The sequence below is a fragment of the Choloepus didactylus genome, chromosome 5 (genome assembly GCF_015220235.1).
Source record: "Choloepus didactylus isolate mChoDid1 chromosome 5, mChoDid1.pri, whole genome shotgun sequence".
Taxonomy (NCBI): Eukaryota; Metazoa; Chordata; class Mammalia; order Pilosa; family Megalonychidae; genus Choloepus; species Choloepus didactylus.
In genome coordinates this window covers 45987821-45997954 of record NC_051311.1, presented here as the reverse complement: position 1 = coordinate 45997954, position 10134 = coordinate 45987821, and the positions used below count along the sequence as shown (strand labels likewise).

At 37.6% G+C, this 10134-nt stretch overlaps 1 pseudogene; it reads left to right on the top strand.

The window, feature by feature from the left end:
• Window positions 1–8756: 8756 nt before the first annotated feature.
• On the top strand, window positions 8757–9690 carry LOC119534847 (annotated as a pseudogene).
• Window positions 9691–10134: the final 444 nt, after the last annotated feature.

Below are 10134 nucleotides of genomic sequence, written 5' to 3'. Positions count from 1 at the left end.
ATAAGAACATTCTTTTATGCAATCCCATTAAGTGCAGCTAAGAAGTACAAGAGATTCAACAATGATACAAAGCTTACATCCTATATTTCCTTTTCCTTATGTCTCAGCTGTGTCCCTTTGAGCCTCCTGTCCTCCATCCTCCAATCCCATCCAGGCTCATCCCTGGCATTCAATTGTCATCTATTTAGACTTTTTTTTTTTTTTTTTCAATTGTGGAAACATATATACAGCCTAAATCTTCCCATTCCACCCCCTCCCTAGCCTTCCATTAGTGGGATTAATCACATTTAGAATGTTGTAATGCTCTTTCCCACCATCCATTACTAGAACTTACCCTTCACCTCAAACAGCAACCCTACACTCATTTCTTAACTCCCCATTGCCCCTTCCCCCATTTCTCTTAACCCATACTCTCCTTTTCATCTCTATGGTTATATTCTCTGATAATTTCTTTGTGTTTACTGTGGGGCTTAAAATTAACCTCTTAAATCCATAACAATCTTGTTTTTCTTTGATACTACCTTCGTTTCAATAGGACACATAAACTATGTTCCTATACTCCTCCATTCCCCCACCTTTATACAGTTGTCTAAAATTACATATTTTACGTTGAGTTCAAAACCATTGATTTGTCCTTAGAGTTTGTGTATTTTATATCATGTAGGAAGTAAATAGTGGAGTTAGAGTTCAAAAATTATTGACTTCTATCTGTATTCCATTGTGGTTGGAGAATGTGCTTTGAGTATATTCAATTTTTTTTTTTAATTTATTGAGGCTTGTTTTATGTCCCAGCTTATGGTCCCTTCTGGAGAAAGATCCGTGATCACTAGAGAAAAATGAGCATCCTGGTGATTTGGTATATGCCTGTTAAAATTCTCTATATCTCTTTCTCCTTTCTTTGTGTCTCTGTTGGTAGGGCTTCCTTTAGAATCTGAAGTAGGGCAGGTCTTTTATTGGCAAAGTCTCTCAGCATTTGTTTGTCTGTGAAAAATTTGAAGGAGAGTTTTGCTGGATAAAGTATTCTTGGTTGGAAATTTTTCTCTCTTAGAATTTTAAATATGTCATGCCATTGCCTTCTCACCTCCATGGTGGCCACTGAGTAGTCACAAGTTAGTTTTATGTTGTTTCCTTTGTATGTGGTGAATTGCTTTTCTCTTGCTGCTTTCAGAACTTGTTCCTTCTCTTCAGTATTTGAGAGTCTGATCAGAATATGTCTTGGGGTGGGTTTATTTGGATTTATTCTATTTGGAGTTCGCTGGGCATTTATGCTTTGTGTATTTATATTGTGTAGAAGGTTGGGGAAATTTTCCCCAACAATTTCTTTGAATACTCTTTCTAGACCTGTACTCTTCTCTTCCCATTGTGGTACACCAATGAGTCTTAAGTTTGGATGTTTTATTTTATCTATTGTATCCCTGAGATCCATTTTGATTTTTTCAATTTTTTTCTCCATTCTTTCTTTTGTTCTTTCATTTTCTGTTCTGTGGACTTCTAGGACACTGAGATGTTGTTCTACTTCCTCTAATCTTGTATTGTGAATATCCAGAATCTTTTTAATTTGGCCGACAGTTTCTTTTATTTCCATAAGATCTTCTATTTTTTTATTTACTCTTGCAATGTCTTCTTTATGCTCTTCTAGGATCTTCTTTATATCCTGGGCCATGGTCTTCTTGATGTCATTTAAATCCTTTGCCATGTTTTCATTCCTTGATTGTAGTTCTTTGATTAATTCTGCCAAGTACTGAGTCTCTTCTGATATCTTGATTTGTGTGTTTAGAGTTGGATTCTCCACATCGTCTGGTTTTATCATATACATTAAGATTTTCTGTTGTTTTTGGCCTCTTGGCATTTGCTTTGCATGATAGGGTTCTTTCAAGTTGTAAAAAAAAAGATACCAATCTAATTTTTCAGAAACACAGTTTGGTTATGTACACTTTCTGTAACTAACCAGCAGATGGCATCTGTGAGTCACCTATACCCCTCAAGTCAGTTCTCAACCTTGTTCCCACGGTGTGTGGGGAAATGGTTCTTGTGGTGTTCAGTTGGAGAACTCAGTTTGGGTGTGTTGCTGGAGCCATCCGCCCTGAATGTGGGGCGTGTGTATGGGTGGCCAGGGAGGAAGGGCAACTTTAATACTCAAATCCCTCAGGTTCCTGGAGATTCAAGGCCACCGCAAGAATCTAAGCCTTCATTTCATTTCAGCCCCAGACCCTCTCTCTCACTGTCCCACAAACCACCGGACTTGACGTAGTGTCCCTGAGTTCTCTGAGCGGGTCCCCCCTCCCAGCCAAGGGAATGCCGTGCTACATCACCAGTGCGTGCCACCCCTCAAGGGAAGCCCTGGGCCACCGGGCCATGCAGCGGCGCTGTCAGCCTAATGCAAAGATAGCTGAACAGGGCTTCTCAACCCCTCACTCCTCACACAGTTCCTCCTTCCCATCTTCCCAGTGGGGCTCTGGGCTGTGGGCATGGCGCCGGGCAGGAGTTTTTCCAGACCTCCAGGGAGCCAGCTGCGAGCCATGGGGTTTCTTTCAGCTTCCGACTCTCCCCTCCATTCCCCTAGCCCCAAGGGTAACTGCAGTGGACTATCCTCTAGGTCAGACACCTAGAGGCCAGCCCAGCCCCCTCTTGCTGTGTTTTACTGCATGGTTCCCACTCCCACAATGCAGCCGCGCCTGGGTTTTTCCCTTTTTTTAAAAAAAAAAAGAACCAGTAGGTCTCCAAACACCAAGCCCTGGCTTCCCCACAATGCCGTGCAGCTGCAGGTCTTCCAACCAGCTTACTCACTTTTTTCAGAATGCAGACTCCTGGTTTCACCAAGTATACGGCCCCTGTGATACTAGCAGACCTCATCCAGCTGGCACATCACTGTAACCGGTATTCTGGGTCACTTTCTGGTTTTTATCTAGTGTTTTTCACGGAGGTGTTTTTTTGCCCTGTCTCACCTAGCCACCACCTTAGTTTCTCCCTGCTTTTCTCTTATAAGGACATTTGTTACCAGATTTAGGACCAACACGTACAATCTGGAATTATCTGATTTTAAGATCCTCAATTTAATCATAGCCACAAAGACCCTTTTTGCAAATAAATTAACAATCCTAGGTTTGGGGGCTTAGGGGTTCACATATTGGAGAGGAGGCACAATTCAGCCCACCACAGGTACCAATACATGTAAGAGCTGACATTTTCTATGTAGTCATAATTTATTCTGTATGTTCATTCGAACATATCCTCTACAAACATTATTTTTAAATTATTTATATTACTTATATAATTTTCAAAAAATTAAAATTTTTTAAATGATTGTATTCTAATACCGAACTTTTTTTCCTAATAAAGCAGAAACCATTCCTGGTCAGTAGATAGAAACTGGGGAATAGAAGATTCTTAAAGTGAACTAAACTGAACTTAAATATTGAACTGCCAATGACATGCATCCATTTAACAAGTATTGCCTTAGTGCCTGTGTCACATATAATGAATCTAACTATTATAAGAGATATAATGATGTATAAGGCATGATATCCAACTAAAAGGTTTTCATTAACTGGTTAAAGGGGCATCTCATTCAAATAAATAGAATTTTGTGTAACTCCCCACCCCCACCCCACAATCTTTGATTTTTATTTCCAGGATTAACCAGATCTTAATAGTGAGGATATCATTCTTTTTACAGGCATTATTGACCAAACCTATAACCATAGATGTCCTAAGAGCTTCCCCATATGAATATACTCTAGTCCCCAAGGGTGGAATAGTCCATCCTTATATATTGTCTATAACCTAGACTTTTATCAGGGCCTAAAGAAGATAAGCTGACTTCTTTATGCATCATCGTAGACATAAAAGAAAATCCCTCAAATGAGATGGGTTATGACTCCATTGCTCTCTGAGCCACTTCTTCAACCTCATCCAATGAGGGTATTGCATAAGCAAGGTGACTCTAATAATTTTAAATGATACATATGCATTTTCCAACTTAATATATATATGGGAATTTACATTTACTCAAGCCTGATACCCTCCTGATATGCTGATATTCTCAGCATTTATTTTTTAATACTGGATCCATCTTATATTCATTAGCATTAAAGAATGATAGCAATAACAAGTATGGATTAAAGTTATCACCATTGTTTTATAGATTTAACTTGCAATTATCTGGGAATGCATCATCTGTTCTGTAGAAACTTTGGGACAGAATAAGGTGAAGAACACGTTTTTCCGGGGTACATAATGCCAAGCTACCACACACACACTCCCTCACAAACTCAGTTTTCCCTAGTATTAGCACTTTGGGTTACTGTGGTACCTTTGTTATAATTGATGGAACAATATTATGATTATATTATTAATTATAGTCCATAGTTTATATTAGGTTTCACTGTGCTGTACTGTCCTCTGAGTTTTTAATAATTTTTACTATAGTAACATATATACAGCCCAAAATTTCTCCCTTTAAGCACATTCAAATCTATAATTCATGGTGTTAATTACATTCATAATATTGTGCTACCATCACCACTGTCCATTACAAAAACTTGTCCATCACCCCTAATAGAAACTCTGTACCAATTAAACATTAACTCCCTATTCCCCACCTGTACTCTAGCCCCTGGTAACCTGTATTCTGGTTTCTAACTCTGTGGATTTGCTTATTCTATTTCATATCAGTGAGCACATACAATATTTGCCCCTTGGTGTCTGGCTTATTTCATTCAACATGATGTCTCTAAGGTTCATCTGTAATGCTGCATGTATGAGAGCTTAGTGCTTTTTACTCAACAATCATGAGATTTACCAACAATCATTTAAAATATAAAACTACTTAAAGTCCAATGACATGCAGATATTGCTTTTTAAATATGATTCTCCATTAAAAGAAATAGGACCTTTTTGGAGAAATGGCTGTTTCCACTGCTGAAATGAGAAGTGTGTGAGATGAGTCTGAAGCTCCTTGCTACACCGGAAGTAAAGAAGCGTTCAAAATTTATAGGAACATATAAAAGAGCGTATTAAATTGCCCAGGCCCCTGCAGGTCTCATGGACTAAGAGTTCTCTGAGCAATCCCTCTCAGTTCTTTCAGTGGGGCCTATTAACATAATTTTTGCTGGGTCTACTAAATGTTGTATAACATTCTGTCCTTAAATGATTTGTCCCCAAAAAATGAACAGTTTCTAATTCCAAACATCAGCTAATTGTAAGGTCAATTTAATGTACATGCATGAATTTTTAAAATAAAAATAAATTAATTAGTACAGAATCAAAATTACATTTATCAACCCCCCAAAATCAATGTAATTATCTATGAGTGAATTTGCAAGATATGTTACTGACTATGCTTTGCTGCTATTTCTTGGAAGCTCCAGTGAAGTGTTCAGTCAAGACATTGGAAACTAGTCTAAAATGGTTATCTATCTGTAAATGAATCACCAAATTTATGTAGGTATAGAAGTATAGTTATCCTTAAAGACAGCAAATGCATCTTGAATCTGACATGCTTTTTGGTACTCTGTTCAAATGTGTCTACCAGTAGGCACACTGGACAACCATAGAAATATAAATAAAGGGAATTCACAGAGGCAAACTTCAGCTCACTTCGCTTCACCAGTGAATAGGGAAAGAGGAGTCTCTCAGGATCAGTCTTGGAATACACTATCCCCATGACTAAGCAGGCTGATTCAAAACGACTTTCTCTAAGAAACACTCCTGGACTAGTGGACAGCTAAATTCCCTATCAGTTCTGATCCTACATTTTGAGGAAATGTTGCTTGTGTGTGTGTGTGTGTGTGTGTGGTTGTCATAGTTTGGGTTTTTAACTTGAGGTCCCCAGAAGCTACATTAAAGATAAGAAAATAAAAAGGGCACTGAACAGTACTTCCTTGTATGACAAGGGTCACTTTTCTTGACATGTGCAACAATAGAATGTTGCTTTGCTTGTGCTTCCCTTCCCAGATTGGATGCCATGATAATTTTCAACCTGATTTAAGATCCATTCCTAATTTTAGTCATGAAAATATCTTAATCTTTTTTCTATCAGAACAACTTAGAAAAAAAAAAGAAATATGAAATGGGGCTTTCAATTTCCCCTTTCTTGTAAAGGATTAATTCTTTTTCATAATGTAGTGACTTGTTTCACACTTTTGAAGGTCTATGAAAATCTGCTTAGATTCAAGATTCCTCTTCAAACTTGATTATCTTGAGTATTATCCTCAAGATGTGCATGAATATGTCATTTTATTTCTATATTACATCGTGAATTTTTCTAAAATAGAAATGTCCTGTTTTTCTCCCCTGATAATCCAAGATATTTTTAAAAAATAAACAATTTGGACAAAACTAAAGTTGTTGCATAATCCTACTCTCTCAAGATAATCAAAGGTAAAAGTTATATCTCTCCAGAAATAATCAGTGAAAAAAGTCCCATGTTTAACTTACAGAATTTTCATGAATATATGTATATATACACACACACACACACACAAAAGAGAGAAATGTGTATAAATATGTTATAAATTGAGAAACAGACACATGAATCAGATGGACAGAAAATCAAAATATGTTTCATTAGTGAGGTTTATTGGAAAATGTGGTTTAGAACTTTCATAAAATTTCTCCCCAAATAAAAATTATAGACATTAGCCCAACCCACTGCCAACTGGGATAGAGCATAATCCTAAATGCTTTATGCCCAAAGGAGTGAAAATATGTATGACCTAAAAAGAGAACACAGAAAGAGTATCCTCAGTTTCCTTTTCCTGTTTCACAAATCATATAAATTAGGGGACAGACAGAGGCAGGAAAATTCTCAAGTGTTTACATTGAGAGCTGTAGAAGTTTCCTGTCCTGAATGAAAATGTGAAGTTTGCAAAGATTGTAGTTGATAATTCTTAGTATTGGTGAACATGTGAGAAAGAAGCATAATTCTCAGACACTGTCAGTGGGAACTGAAACTGGTAGAAATTTTCAGGAGGGAAAGCTGGCAAGAGGTATCAAAAGCTTTGAAATGTCTTTATCCTTAGAATCTGCAAAATCACTTCCAGAAATATCTTGAAGAAATACACATGATTATAGGCAAAATTTGCTAGAAAAAATATTTCTCTGCTGAATATTTATACTACTAACTATTTGAGAAATTGGAAGCAAAAAATTTCCAACACTAAGAAATTAAATAAATTATGACATATTATTTTACAATTTTAAATAATATCAAAAATATTATTTTAACAAGTGGAAAAACATTCATTACACTAAGAAAATATCATGATTTAAAAATAGACTATGTTAATATAATCCCATTTGTACCATATGTATCTGAAGCTATAAGTTTCTATTGGCAAGAAAACAGAGAAATAAGTTTTCTTTAATATTCTGTTTCATTTGAAACTTTAACCTTACTTAAAAATAAAAATAGCTCCCCAGCTATTTCTGGAACAATTGTGAAGGGAGTGCAAAGAGATGGCACCTGGCCACATGGTATCTCAAAGTGATGGTGCCATCCATCCTTTTCTTGGCATTTGGAGTCCATCTGTTGACTGGACAAACCAGGAGATCTCCAAGGAAGAGATCCTTAGAAAGAACTAACCAACTGGCAGGATCAGTTGATTCCACTCTCTGTGACCCACTCAGAATTCATCAGAACAGAAATAGGCTGCCTGCGTTGTAACAGGTGATGAGGAAGGATGTTTTCAGAAGACTTAAAGGTGAAGGGAATTGGCAAAGCTGGGAAGAAAAGATGAGGACAAAAGATTCTATCAAAGCAGAATGTAAGATAAACCCTTAGATTTTTGTTTATATCAAGTTAAAAAAAAATCCAAACAATATACAATTACAGTAAACAGTAATCTTTAAATGTAAGCACTGTTAATGTAAATTAGCTTTCTCTAAATTTCATACATTAAAACTGCAGAAATATCATGTTTAGTTGTATTTAAGATATGATGTATACTTCTGTTTGTTGCATGTAGCCACAGAATTGTCTCACCTTTTGCTTAAAATATCAAGTGCTGACAAAGAAGTAAATAAAAGTTCAACATAAAACTACCAAGAGTAGTGATGGAAAAGAGGTACAAGAATATGCTTCAAGGGAGAGTAAGTGAGGTGCAGAAAAAGAGGGACTTAGAAATTTTAAATAAACTGAAAATTGAGAAGTTATTTAGAAGGGATTTCAAATCTGAAATGAAGGGATTTTTGAGTCTAATGCAGAAAACGTGAGAAGTAAGTGGTTATGTGAGCAAGCACACAAACAGCAGGCCCTAGTCATTTCATATCTTGAATCAAGAAGTCAAGCAGGCCCAGGAAATGAAACCATCTCTATTGCAGGCATTGTGTGGGGTCATCTCTCTTCTAACTACATTAATAATCAAGACTTGCACCCTGAAAGGAAGTCAGAGGAATTGAATTCTCCAAAAGAGCTATGAGGATACATGTCCACATTTGTTTTCCTGTTATATAGGATATTTATATAATGTTAAAAAAATAATATTTATATAATAAATATATTTTATTATGTAATAATATTAAATATTTGGTTATTTCTTTGATTATAGGGTGAATTCTTCTTCATATTTTGTGATGCATACCAAGTTAGTTATTATAACATTTTTTAAAAATGAATCAGAAAATTCATTAAAAGTGATGGATTTCTTAATGCTCACTCTGTTTTCAGCATTTGGTAAATTTTTTGTGTCTTCAATTGCGCTTTGGCACTGAACATCCTGTTGCAATCGTAGACTTGTTATCTCTGCCACAGGAGCATGGAAAGCAACCAGACACGGATCACAGAAGCCATCCTGCTGGGATTTCAGGTGGATCCAGCATTGGAGTTTTTCCTCTTTGTGCTTTTCTCTCTATTCTGTGTCCTCACCCTACTGGGGAATGGGGTCACTGTGGGGCTCATCTGCCTGGATTCCAGGCTACACCCCCATATACTTCTTCTTCTCACATATGGCCATTGTTCAAACAATGCTTCAAACAATGTTCCTATGCTTCAGACAATGTTCCCAAGATGCTGATAAATCTTGTGAACCAGAAAAGAACCAATTCTTTTGTTCCGTGCATAATGCAGACTCTTTTGTACTTGGCTTTTGCTTACACAGAGTGCCTGATTTTGGTGGTGATGTCCTATGATAGGTACGTGGTGATCTGCCATGCCCTACATTACTCTGTCATCATGAGCTGGAGAGTGTGCACTGTCCTAGCTGTCACTACCTGGGTATTTAGCTTCCTCTTGGCTGCGGTCCATGTGGTTCTAATCATGAGGCTGCCCTTCTGTGGGCCTCAAAAAGTCAATCACTTTTTCTGTGAAATCCTGTCTGTCCTCAAGCTGGCCTGTGATGACATGAGGCTCAACCAGCTTGTCATCTTTGCAGCCTGTGTGTTTATCTTACTCAGTCCTCTCTGCTTGGTGCTGGTCTCCTCGTTGCCATCCTGAGGATCCAGTCTGGTGGGGGACGCAGAAAGCCCTTCTCCACCTGCTCCTCCCACCTCTGTGTGGTTGGGCTCTTCTTTGGCAGCGCCATCGTCATGTACATGGCTCCCAAGTTCCGCCACCCTGAGGAGCAGCAGAAGACCCTTTCCCTGTTTTACAGCCTTTTCAACGCTATGCTGAACCCTCTGATCTACAGCCTGAGGAATGCAGAGGTGAAGGGTGCCCTGAGGAGAGTGCTGTGCAAAGAAAGGCCAATGTGAGAAATATCAAAAAGCTACTTGGAGGAAGGGGATTTGCAGCCTATGAAATACAGAAGTTGGAATTTTTGCACCCTGTGCTGGAATAAATGCATCCTTAAAATGTCATATTATAAACCCAAAAATAAAACTCAAAATATAAATCCCCTAGGAAAATTATAGGCAAATAATTTTGCAACCTTTGTGATTTTGTGAGCTTAGACTGTCAGAGAAGACACAGAAGTCATTAGATATATAATTTAAAAAATTGGTAAGTATAACCACTTCTGCTCATCAAAGTCACTGTGGAGCAAGCTGCTACCATAGTGCATTGTGGGTACAATGGCTCAGGGCACAGCAGAAACTCAGCAAATGATCCCTTTATTACTTGCACAGAATAAAGAGTCAAGAAAGGACAAATAATCTCCTTGTCACTTGCACTGCACAAAGAGTCCGAACGAGCAGGAA